This window comes from Poecile atricapillus, chromosome W, assembly GCF_030490865.1.
Source record: "Poecile atricapillus isolate bPoeAtr1 chromosome W, bPoeAtr1.hap1, whole genome shotgun sequence".
Taxonomy (NCBI): Eukaryota; Metazoa; Chordata; class Aves; order Passeriformes; family Paridae; genus Poecile; species Poecile atricapillus.
In genome coordinates this window covers 59,080,851-59,093,392 of record NC_081288.1, presented here as the reverse complement: position 1 = coordinate 59,093,392, position 12,542 = coordinate 59,080,851, and positions in this window count along the sequence as shown.

Here is a 12,542-nt window from a genome sequence, read left to right as displayed (position 1 = left end):
AATACATCACCAATATCTCTGGTTTGCTGAAGAGCTCAGTTTACACATCATAAATTTAACTCCTTATGACTGCATTTATTATTTTCCATTACAGCAGGAGAAATAACTGTACTTGTCTGTTTAACTTGATTCTTTTGACAACAAAATGAGGGAATTTGGAATGCCAAGATTTTTTTTAAACCCATGTCTTTCACTGGGGTAAATAAAAACAGTCTAAATTTTTATGTATTTATAAAGAATGATTAATCAGCTCCTATTCCACCCAAATCTCAGTATCTCTCAATGGACTATTGGACTACAAAATATACTGGAAAATGTTGAAGATTTAAACTAAAATATTACAGAAATAATGCTCAACTTTTCTGTAGGAAGATAAGAAAACTGTCAATCTATGTTTCTCAAAATATTTCTGAGATAGCCAACTGTAAGAGAGATTTTACCACACTAAAGGCAATGACATTTCAGGTATTAGTATTCATACCTTTGCTGTAAAATTGAGATATATTAGTAGAAAAAGCAGAGGAGTGATAAAGCAACATTTGTGAAAGGAGATGTATAAAAGGATGACTTTAGAAAATGGATGTTGAAGCAACAGAGCAGCCAGTGAGGTCTTTATGTTTTGTAAAGGAAAAGGTGAACTAAAATTTTTTTAGGATGGAAGAATTTACTGTTTTAAAGTAATACTGAAAAAAAAAAAAAAAAAAAACCCACAAGAAATTTTAGGGGTTAGTAATTTTGAAACATCATTTCCTTCAATATATCATTTGAGGTCATGTGAAGTTTTTGGATTTTTCTCTCAAAGATTACCTGTCATAGTCTCTGACATAGACCTTGAAAAGTAGCTGTGAATAAGAACAGAGACTGCTAGACAAAGAACATTAAGTTATGAAATATCTTATGGTCATGGACAGACGTCATAAGGAAACATACCAATGGATTTTTTTGGTTTTGAATGTTTTTTTAATATATTATGATTGATTTAATATTATACCATCACCACCACATCCTTATTGAGAAGTTACAAGACGTCTTGTGGCCCCAGTGACACAAAATGTGTTTTGAATGTTTTTCCCCTAAATTAAAATGCCATTAGGTTTACATAAAAGGAAAACAAAATGTAACAGTAGAATTATTCAAAAATTTCAAGGATGATACAACTGTGAGAAACTTCAAAAAATTCTCTAAGTAATTTTTTATTTTCTACTTTTTGCTTTAATTGAAAAGGGAGAAGAAAGAGAAAAAAAATAATGTTTTAAATCAATGTTGTCTTTCCCACATTCTTTGAAAATACAGGAACCTAATAAGCTAGTTTTGCCTAAATAATTATAGGAATTATTAGCATACACTGTGACCTCTGTATGTCATTTACTCAAGCAATGCTTTCCATAAGTAAACTGAAGATGTTATTCTCAAAGTTTACAACATACAAACATATAGTAAAACCAGAAATGCAGTGCTGCTCATAAATATCCTTCAGTAAGTTTAACAGTGCATTTGGCAGCAAATAACATTTGGAACCTAATCTCTAAGTCCTTTTTAAAGACTAGTTTCCTGATAACTGAATAAATGCTTTCAGCATTTGTAAACAGTTTTAACAGTAGCTCTTCCAAAATGCAGCATTCCCCTAAAAATCTTGAACTTGATATTATGTAAGGTAATTAGTCTTTATTCTTCTGTTTTTCTAGTTGTATTTTTTTTTCTAAACAAAATATAATAAAACCTTTATATGTATCTTTAAAACCTTACAGCAGTTGTAATGTTTGATAGAGCCTGGCACCTTTTATGAAAATTTGAGAAAATATTGTTCTTTGCAAGGTCATAAGGTTTCATCATATGTCTTGCCTGATTCCTAGACTGGTTTGAACTTTTGAACAAAGTCCAGGAGAACATTTATGGAGACTCATCCATCAATTGTTCAAAACCTTAACATTTAAAAGAAACTCAGGAAAAAAAAAAAATAAGGGTGGAGAAAGTTTTATTTTTTTCTATCGGGTATGTATGAAAGTTTCTGCACAGCTCCACTAGGACTGTAATTCCCTGATTTAGCAATGTACTTTTTGGGATAGTGATCTTTCATTGTGACTAATATGTTGCTTACCAAAGTGCTGCAATGCCATCAGTCACTTTGTAGTTTCCAAAGACGAAACAAATTAAAAAACTTTCTTTAAACCATAACTCTGTGGAAGTATGAAGTTGGTGAGTTTGCTTTATAAAGACATCTGAAAGCATTTATTAATTGTTAATCTACACCACTGGGGATGGAAACTCCTTGAATTTTTTTTGTTTGTTTGTTTATTTAGGAAAAATATGTAAGTCAAGTCAGAGTTAAGTGAAAAAATTGATTTTTTTGGAAGAGCAGGAAAAAATTAGAATGAGTTCCTTAATCAAGTTTAGCCAAAACCCAACCACTTCAAGATTACTTTTGAGTGTGCTGTTCAGATTATCCATGGAGCTATCAGTTTCATGAGGATCAAACACTCCTGAGATTCATTCAGAAACAAGATATCATCTGCTCCGTTGAGTTAAACTTCTCTGGCTAAATTATTCCTCTATGTTAAAATTTGCCCTGAGACACATTTTAGAAATTTCACTGAGATTCATCCTGGAATGGCATAAATTTCTCTCTAGACATGTCCAGATGCATTTGATTAACATGGCAAGGTTTTGGTAACAGGGATGCTGCAGAGGTGGCCTCTGTGACAGGAGGTCATGGGCTGCCCTGAGCTGGACACAAGCAGTTCCAGGAAGTCCAAAGGGAACCACTTCAGGACACAGCTGAGCCCACCAGCCAGGCTGGTGCAGCCTCTGTGAAAACATATTTCAGAAAAAGTAAAAAATGCTATACAGCAGCTATGATCAGTAAGGAAGGAGGGAGGGAGGTCCTCCATGTGCTGAATCTGAGCTTCATCTCCAGCCTATGAAGAGTGGTGAAGCATGCTGTTTCCCTGCAGTTCGGAAGAATGGAAGGATACAGTAGAGATATCCATGCTACTATCTGTCAAGGACCTTCTTGAAGGAAGCTGTAACCCATGGAGCATCATGCTGGAGCACGAATTCCCAGCAGAAATTGTGGCCTGTGAGGGTCCCATGATGGATCCCTTCATTCTTGAAGGGCTGTACCCCATGGATAGGAGCAGTTCTGGAGCAGTTCTTCAAGAACTGCAGCCCATGGGAAGGACTGATGTTGGAGATGTTTGCAGAGAGCTGTATCTCATATGAGAAAACCCATGCCAGAGCATGTGAAAACTGTGATGAGGAATGAATGACAGAGATGAAGTGTTGTAAAGTTATTTCAACCCCCATTCCTCCTCCCCCTGTGCTACTTGGAATGAGAAGAAGCAAAAAAGACATGAAAGAAGTCAAACCCAGAAAGAAGTGGAAGGGGGAGGAGAGGTATTCTTAGTTTTTTGTTTGTTTCTCATCATTCTATTATACTTTTAATTGACAAAAAGTTAAAGTATTCCTCCCAAGTTGAGCCTGTTTTCCTCCTATGGTAAGTGGTAAGCAATTACCCAGGTTTTAAGACTTTAGGAGGTGATTCTGTCCCCCCTACTCTGCTCTGGTGAGATTCCACCTTGAGTAGTGCATTCAGTTTTTGGATCTCCAGCACAGAAAAAACATTGAGTTTTTGGAGCGAGTCCAAAGGAGGCTCAGTAAGATGATTAAAAGGATGGAGAACCTCTCCTATGGGGAAAGGCTAAGAGAATGGGTATTGTTCAGCCTGGAAACAAGGAAGCTTCAGGGTGGCCTAGTTGAGGCCTCCCAGTACCAGAAGGGAACCTACAAGAAAGAAGGACTTTCTTAAAGGGCATGTGGTCATATGCAAGGGGGAATAATTTCAGACTGAAAGAGGGTAGGTTTAGATTGGATATTAGGAAAAAAATCTTTACCGTGAGCATGGTATGGCAGTGGAACAGGTGGCCCAGGGTTCATCCCTGGAGCTGTTCAAGGCCATGTTGGACTGGGGATCTGAGAAACCTGGTCATGTGGAAAGTGTCCCAGCCCACGACAAGGGAGCTGGCACTAAATGTGACCTTTAAGGTTCCTTCCAACATAAACTGTTCTATGATTCTATGAATGTTGAAATGCTACTTACAAGCTTGAAAACATTGTCTTTTGTATTCCAGGAAAAAAAAATCAAAGGATCTTTGCCTGAAGTGTTTTCATAAAATTTATCATACCCCACATTTAGCAAATTGTTATAAATATAATGTAAGGAAATTTATGAGAAATTTATTTTTAAAAACATGAGGATTAAAAAATAATAATAACTTTTAAAAATCAAGAACAATTCATACAAAATGTCCCCATAAAAGCTAGCTGAAGGATATCAGAACTTTTCCAGGAAGGGTTTATGTTAAGGTCTGAACATTCCAAGTCAAAATCCATTTTCAATTGGTTTATATCACTGTGCTACCTGCAAGAATTTTGTGTTAAAATATAGAGCAAGAATGCTTTAAAAGTTACAGAGAAAGCAGCACACAACATTTAGACTGACAATCTTAAAATGGGACAAAAAATCTAAGTAATTTCATCCTCCAAACAGGAAAGTAATACCTAGGATTTAAAACTTATCTCAAACAGTGACTTATATTTTAAGGTGTTAACATGGCACAATTTTCCATGTGGTATTACAGTTGATTCTCTTTTCTTTTTTAAAACTTGGAAAGAGATATTTTGAGAAAAAGTGTAATGTCAAAAAATGTGATCTATTGAAAAAGTATAGCTTTTACCCTATATAAAGGGTAATTACTTCAATGCTGGCATGTTATTCCATCACTCTTCTCCCAAAAGATAAATCCACTTGTGATACTTTGATCCACTTACAGGTGACAGAACAAATCTATCACTCTGCTGCAATCTCATTGATTTGATTTGAATAGCAGGATAATTTTTGGGAACTGTGCCTTGTAAATTCACCCTTGATAGCTGTCTTTTACAATATTTTGCAACTGTTAGTTGCAAAATAACTGTCAGTCATATTCACAGGTACAATATTCCTGAAATAAGACTATTTGAAATCAGTCATATTTGGCTATACAAAGTATATTTGCCTTTCCTTAAAATTTTAACAAACTTTATACAGCTAAAAGCAGTTTAGGCCACTTTTTATACAAAGCAAACTGATTATATTCTACAACTGAAATTAGATTAAAAAATGTTAATAGTGGCAGCAAGAAAATCTTGCAAGAAATTCTGTCACTTTGTAGGATATCATCTTTTAACAAACTGCATGAATTACCATTTAGAACAACATATCTGGCTTTAAATTGCTAAAAGAGACTAAAGAAAGCAAATAACTTCTAGATCTCACTCTTCTTTTATAAAACCTGAACTAAAACTGATGCTGTTCTTCCTCAGTATATAAAATAAGATTTAAATCCTCAGCCTGTGAGATTTAGAAGTATAAAGTATGTGGAAAATATAAAGTTTTACTAACATCTCTTCAAGATGTTACATTTATGATTGAGAATATTTAAATCTTCAACATGTACTCCTCCACAATGAAAAAATAACATTTTCTTTAGAAAATCATTAATATATGTTAAAATTGTGTAAACCGGAAATTTACAAATTTTGAAAGCAACCATGTCCTAATCACTTAGAATTTTGCATACTATAAATTCTGTATTTTATTAGAAGGTTCACTTATCTGTTTCTCTCTTTCTTTTAAACTTCCTTCTTTCTTTTTAACTTTTAATTTCTTTTTAACTTTTTCTGTTTCTCCCCTCTCTACAGGAAACTAAGAATATCTTGTTGGAAAAAATATATGCAGCCTCACCCCAGTAAATGAAAAAGAAAATGACCCTACTAGAATTCTTACATTTTCTTTAAATATGTACAATTACTGACCACTTAATAATTTAGTGGCCTGTTTTACAAAAGTGTAAAACAAATTACAGAAACCTTATTTTGTTCAAATATCCTTTGAGATTATCATGGAGTTCTGTTTTGAGACAACAACATTTTGCATCAGTAAGGATCACATTTGGACAGTACACTCTGCACTTCAATATTGTCATCTTCTAGGTCATATTCATATTCTCTCCTGAACTCTCTTTTTTCGGTGACAGAACTGCAGAATTTCCCCTCCTTGCAAATAGTGACCTTTTTTCATGCTACACCAGAAGTATATGACCCTGCAAATTCTGCAGAAAAGATAGTTGACCAAGTCGCTGTAAAATCACATCTTGCCCCATGGCTTTGCCAAGAGACAAATCTAAATAACATTACTGTCCCCTGATTGTATTCCCACTGTTAAGTCAGTCACCTTAACCTGTACACACTTATCAGGAAAACAGTAAATAATTTTTACATGCAAGCCCTTTTTTACAGTACTGTGGTCGAGAAAGCTGACAATTTCATTTTTAGTCTTCATTTCCCCAGTTTTTTGGCCCCTTCCTGTTAAGAAAGAGGGAGTAAACCTCTAATTTCATACAAACTTAGCATTTATTGAGAAATCTCTTATCAATTACAAATATCCTTTTATCACATATAATGTTAGTGATGAGTTGTATTTTCTTTTTGTGTGAGTTATCATTTCTTGAACTTTGGTACTGGTTTTGATTTATATCAAAATATTTATATTATATTTATATCTTATAAGAGCATAACAAAGCATTTGAAGTGACAGAGTTGTTGGGTTTTTCCCTCTACCTTTATTTGACTAAGATGACAACAGGTTACATGAGTAAAATAAATACATGGACATATACAAAAGAAGCTCTGGTGAGACCCCTCTTGGAGTGCTGTGTTCAGCTCTGGGGTCCCCAACACAGGAAGGACATCAACTTCTTGGACCAGGTTCAGAGGAGGGTCAGCAAGATGACCAGAGGGATGGAGAACCTCTCCTCTAAGGAAAGCCTAAAAGAACTGGGATTGTTCAGCCTGGAAAATAGGCAGCTTAGGGTGACCTAACTGTGACCTTTCAGTACCAGAAGGGGATCTACAGGAACGATGGAGCAGAACTTTGTACAAGAGCATGTAGTGACAGGACAAGAGGGCAAACTGAATGAGGGCAGGAAGGTTTAGATTAGATTTTAGGAAGAAATTCTTTACTGTGAGGGTGGTGAGGTACTGGAACAGGTTTCCCAGAGAAGCTGTGGATGCCCATCCCTGGAAATGTTCAAGGCCAGGCTGAATGGAGCTCTGAAAAACCTGGTCTAGTGGAAGATGCCTCTGCCCACAGCAAGGGAGTTGACACTAGATGATATTTAAAAACCCTTCCAACCCAGGCCATGCTCTGATTCTTCAATAAGAAGATGACAAAGATGACTAAATAACATGAAATATCTCATGCAAATGAACAAGAGTCATAAATAATTTGATTAATTAAATATATAATTTTGTGACTGTAGGAAAAGATAACAGTGTAAAGCTGTTAAGCTGGTAAGCTAAACCAGCAACAGTGAAGCTGATACACCCTCTAAACTGAGTGTGTGTTAATTTGTCAGTTTAATAGAGATACTGTTCAGACTGAATCAGACAGAAAGTAAAAAATATTTCTGTTTTGTGAGCAGACTTCCTGGTTTAAACAGTTAGAAGAGAGGAGACAACCTGTGAGGTGGATATCAGTAAATTGAGAAATTGGTTTTTTTCTGACTAAACAATTGTTGGAGTCAGGCTGGGACACAATAAATGAAAAGACTAGGAAAGCAAGTTGAAGAGAGGCAAAAAAATCAAGCAGGAGACTGCATAAAGTAAAATTTAGATATACATACAAAAAGAAAAACTGCAGTAAGTGTAAATAATTATTTAAGTATGGCTGCTAACTATGAAGCAGGCAGCACAGTGCCTGTGGAATAGCAGGCCACATAACTTTCTCAGTCTTGCCTGAGAAAGTGGCTTGGGAAATCATAAGGAGGAATTAAAACAATCCTCAGAGATAGAGAACAGCCTTGCAGGTGCTGTTTGTCTGTTCCTTGTTTTCTTGCAAGAGAAGGTCGAGGGGTGGTGTACACCACTGACCAATGATGGTGATGTGTTAGTTTACTAACCAATAAGAGTTTTACTTTTCTGTACTTTCACATATCGGTCTATAAAAAAAGATCTGAGGTAATAAACCAAGAGAAATTCTCCTGATCGACTCCAAGAGAGTCTGTGTCATTCTTCTCACCTTTCCCAATAGAGTGACATTTAAGCTGATAAGATAATGTATGTTATTCCTGCATCCTTCAGTGTTCAAGGCTTTCCATTATAAAGCCTATTTCTGTGGTATTGTCTATTGCCCTCAGCAGTCATAATTCTTCAAAATAATCCAAGTCGGGGTGTATATTTAACAACTCTTTTGCTTTCTAAATATTGTATCTTAATTAGATCAACACAACATGCAGCTTACTCTGAAACAATTCAAATTAAGAATCAAGAATAGACACTCAAAGAGAACATCTCACTCTGTGAAAGCTGTCAGGAGGTACTCTGATGAATCAAACACTGGAGATATTGCCTTTGTCACACTGAGTTCTTAAAGGCTGGATTAATCTAAACATCTCAATTTTAGGCTGTGAATATATATCAAGCAAAAAAACCTCTAAATGTCTGATTTATAGTATAGAACCCTTCAAACTTGTAGAAACAATTGAGTATTTTCATTCATTTCAATTAATTTATACACACTCTCTACACAAGAAAACTGATGTATAAGTATGCAGTATGAATAAAATTAAATCATTACTCATGAATAAAAGATTAGGGATCATAGAGTACTAACATAGCCCAGGTAGGAAGGAAAATCAAAAGATCATCTGTTCCAACATTTCATGGTAGAGGAAACCCAGATGAGATTATCTAGCACCATGTCCAATTGCATTTTGAAAACCTCCAGTGATGGGGGACTCCACCACATCTCTGGGAAGGTTGTTCTAGTGAATGATTGCTCTCACTGTATAAAATTTCTTTCTTATATCAAATCTCTCCTGCTGCAACTTGTATCTGTTGATTGACCCTTCTCCCTGTGTCTCCTTGTGTAGAGAGAACTTCTATTCTCCTTGTTGTATTTGAATACTCTGAGGAGGTCCACCAAGGTCTTCCCTTGTCTGGGAGAAAAGAGCTAACTCCTTCAGACATTCCACATATGGCAGGTTACTCAGCCCTTTGATCATAATTATGGCCCTGCACTGGACCTGCTCCAGCTTGTCTACATTTTTTTGGTGGGGACCAGAACTGGACAAAATATCTGGGGTTAGATCAGACAATCACTGAATAGAGTGGGATGATCACGGCTCTACTTCTGTTAGTAATTTACTGGAAGATACAGCTGAGGATCTGACTTGCCTTTATTACTGCAGTGACATCCTACTGACTTTTGTTGTTGCCTACTATGAACCCCACATTCCTTTCAGTAAGGCTGTTTCCAGCCACAACAGATCCCAGCCTGTTCTGGAATTTTGATTGGTCATTTCCAGTGCAGGACTCTACTCTTGTCTTTATTAAACTTCACAGTGCTCTTGTTAGCCCACTCCTTCAGCATGTGCAGGTCTCTTTGTAAGATGATATCACACATGTGATATTTTGAACACATTGCCCAGTTTGGTGTTATCAGCAAATGAGACAGTGCTGTTTTCAATCATCTCAGCAAGATCATTTATGAAGATGTTGAAGAGGGTGGGGCCTGTGTTAATTGTTAATCATTGGGAAATATTGCAATAGTCACCCAGGTTGAGACAAAACCAGTGGTCACCATCTTCTGAGAGCAACCTGTCAGCTAATTTCCTACTCACCTCACTGTCTACTTGTCCAAGATGTGTCTTGACAGTCTGATGCCAAGCTTAAGAAATGCTGAATCACAGAATGCTTGAGGTTGGCAAGAATCCCATCCAACTCCCCAAGCAAAGCCACCTAGAGCCACTTGCTCAGGACCATGTCCAGATGATTCCAGGGATGGAGACTCCTCAACCTTCCTAGAAAACCCATTCCAGTGTTCAGTCATACTTACAGTGCAAAAGGAGTTCCTGGTGTTAAAGTGAGCCATCCTGGGGTTTTGGGTGTACTTATTGTATTGTTTCTGGTACAGTCGCTGGACACCATGGGAAAGAGCCTGGTTCATTCTTTAAAAGTATCCATCAGGCAGATCTACATTCACACAATCCAGTTGTGTTTTAGGATAGCCCAGAAGTTTTCTGCATTACTAATTTTCACATATAAGCAAATAAAAAATCTTTGTAGTAGTAGTAACACTAATAGTAATTAATTACTATTAATTAATTAATAGTAGTAGTAACACTACTATTCTGAAGAACTGCCAAATGCAGAATATTTTCAGATTCTTTAGAAATGTCTAAATATCTACCTACATAGAGATAAAATATGTTCCTTTAAAATTCTTCCATTTTAAAGAATTTTAAAAACCACATATTGTAATGAACCTGTTTATATCTGATTTTTTTAATTGAGTATTTCATAGTAAATAAAACCCCCATGCTATTTTTTTTTCAATATTAAATTAAATTGGCACTAATTAAATGAGATAAAGTATACTCAGGAAATGTGTATTATTTTCTATCAACTACGGAGAGTTCCCTGATGATTCACATGTGAGAAGCGTAATTTGTTAGTTTAAAGTGGGTTTTGTGCATGGTTCCAAAAACTTCAAAAGTACATTTGCAAACATGCTTGCCAGTTTCTACTATCCATAGCCATACTAGTTCTTTAGCCAGTAGCATCACAGTGGTGGCTCATGAATCTCTGTAGAATAGAATAGAATAGAATAGAATAGAATAGAATAGAATAGAATAGAATAGAATAGAATAGAATAGAATAGAATAGAATAGAATAGAATAGAATAGAATAGAATAGAATAGAATAGAATAGAATAGAATAGAATAGAATAGAATAGAATAGAATAGAATAGAATAGAATAGAATAGAATAGAATAGAATAGAATAGAATAGAATAGAATAGAATAGAATAGAATAGTTCTCTTGGAAGGGACCTGCAATAATCATCTAGTCCAACTGCTGACCACTCCAGGACTGACCAAAAGTTGATGTCCTTAATGACTCTTAAACACTGATAGACTTGGAGCATCAACCACCTCTCTAGGAAGCCTGTTCTAGTGTAAAGAAATGTTCAGTTCCTCTCAGTAAAGAAATTCTTCCTAATATCCAGCCTAAACTTTTCCTGATGTTGCTTTGAACATTCCCACTTGTCCTATCACTGGATACCAAAAAGAAGAGATCAGAACCTGCTTCTCCATCTCCTCTTCTCAGAAACATGCAAAGAGCAATGAGATCGCCCCTCACTCTCCTCTTCTTCCAAAGTCCTTGGTGGTCCTTTTAGGAGCCTAAGCCCTTTTTAGCCTTTCACCAGCCCTTTCACCAGCTTTGTTGCTCTTTTCTGGACTCATTCAAGTACCTTCAAACCTCTCCTAAATCATGGGGTTCAGAAACACATGCATGATTCAAGGTGAGCCCAAAGCAGTGTTAAATATAGCCGGATAAACACCTCTTTGTACTTGATGGTTATGACTGTGTTTGTGGTTATGGGTGGTTATGACTCCAGAATGGGAGTTCCAGGGCACACTTTTAGCTTATATTGAGCTGCTGCCAGCCAGAACCCCCAGATCCCCCTCTACTCCCCAACTACTCCCCTCCTAGTTTATACTTATGTCCAGTATTACTCTGTCCCAGGTGAAGAATCCAGCATTATGACTTGTTAAATTTTATCATGAACTAATGTTCCAATCTAGCTAGAGCCCTCCTCAAGGCCTCCTGTCATTTAAGAGAATCAGCAGCACCTCCCATTTCGGTATCCAGCAAAATTTATAACGGTGAATTCAACTCTTGCATGCAGTACATCAATAAATACATTGAAAAAACCTGTCCCTAGAACTGAATCCTGAGGAGCACCTTCAGTGACCATTCATGAGCCAGATGTCGCCCCATTCACTGCAACACTTTGAGAACTGCCTTTCAACCAGTTCTCCACCCAGAACAACAGGAAGCCACTCATTCCACAGTTGCACTTTTCTCAAAGAATCCTGTGAGCTTCAGTATCAAAAGAATTATTAGAATGCAGAAAAAACTACATCCACTGTCTTTCCTTCATTTACTATTTTAAAGTCAATTAATCTCATTTATAGCAAACCAAAAATAGCTCTTTAAGTCCCTAATTGCATCACTTTGCACGTTCACCTATTACATTTCTTAGCTTTTCTATTAATTTTGCCTGGAGCATCATTCAGTTGTCCCTTTATGGTATTAAAACATTTCTTTTTACAACGTTTTCACATGTGTGGTTATCTGAAAATATCACTATATCTTTTCTATATTTTCTTTCAAAATTCGTAATGAAAATATTAAATAAAATTGGTCACAAGAACAAACATCAGAAATCTCCCTTAAGAAATACTTGCTTTTGTTTAGCTGTTTCTTTAGCTGTTCTGTTAGTCTTTTTATTAAACTCCATTGCTTGCAGTTGAACTGTGCCACCTGAATGAACTGTATCAACCTCTTCACTGAATCTCTGATGAAGTGGATCTACTGCATATCCTTTGTCTAGAAAGTCAGTTATTTTATCAGAGTAATAACATAGCTTTCTTATAG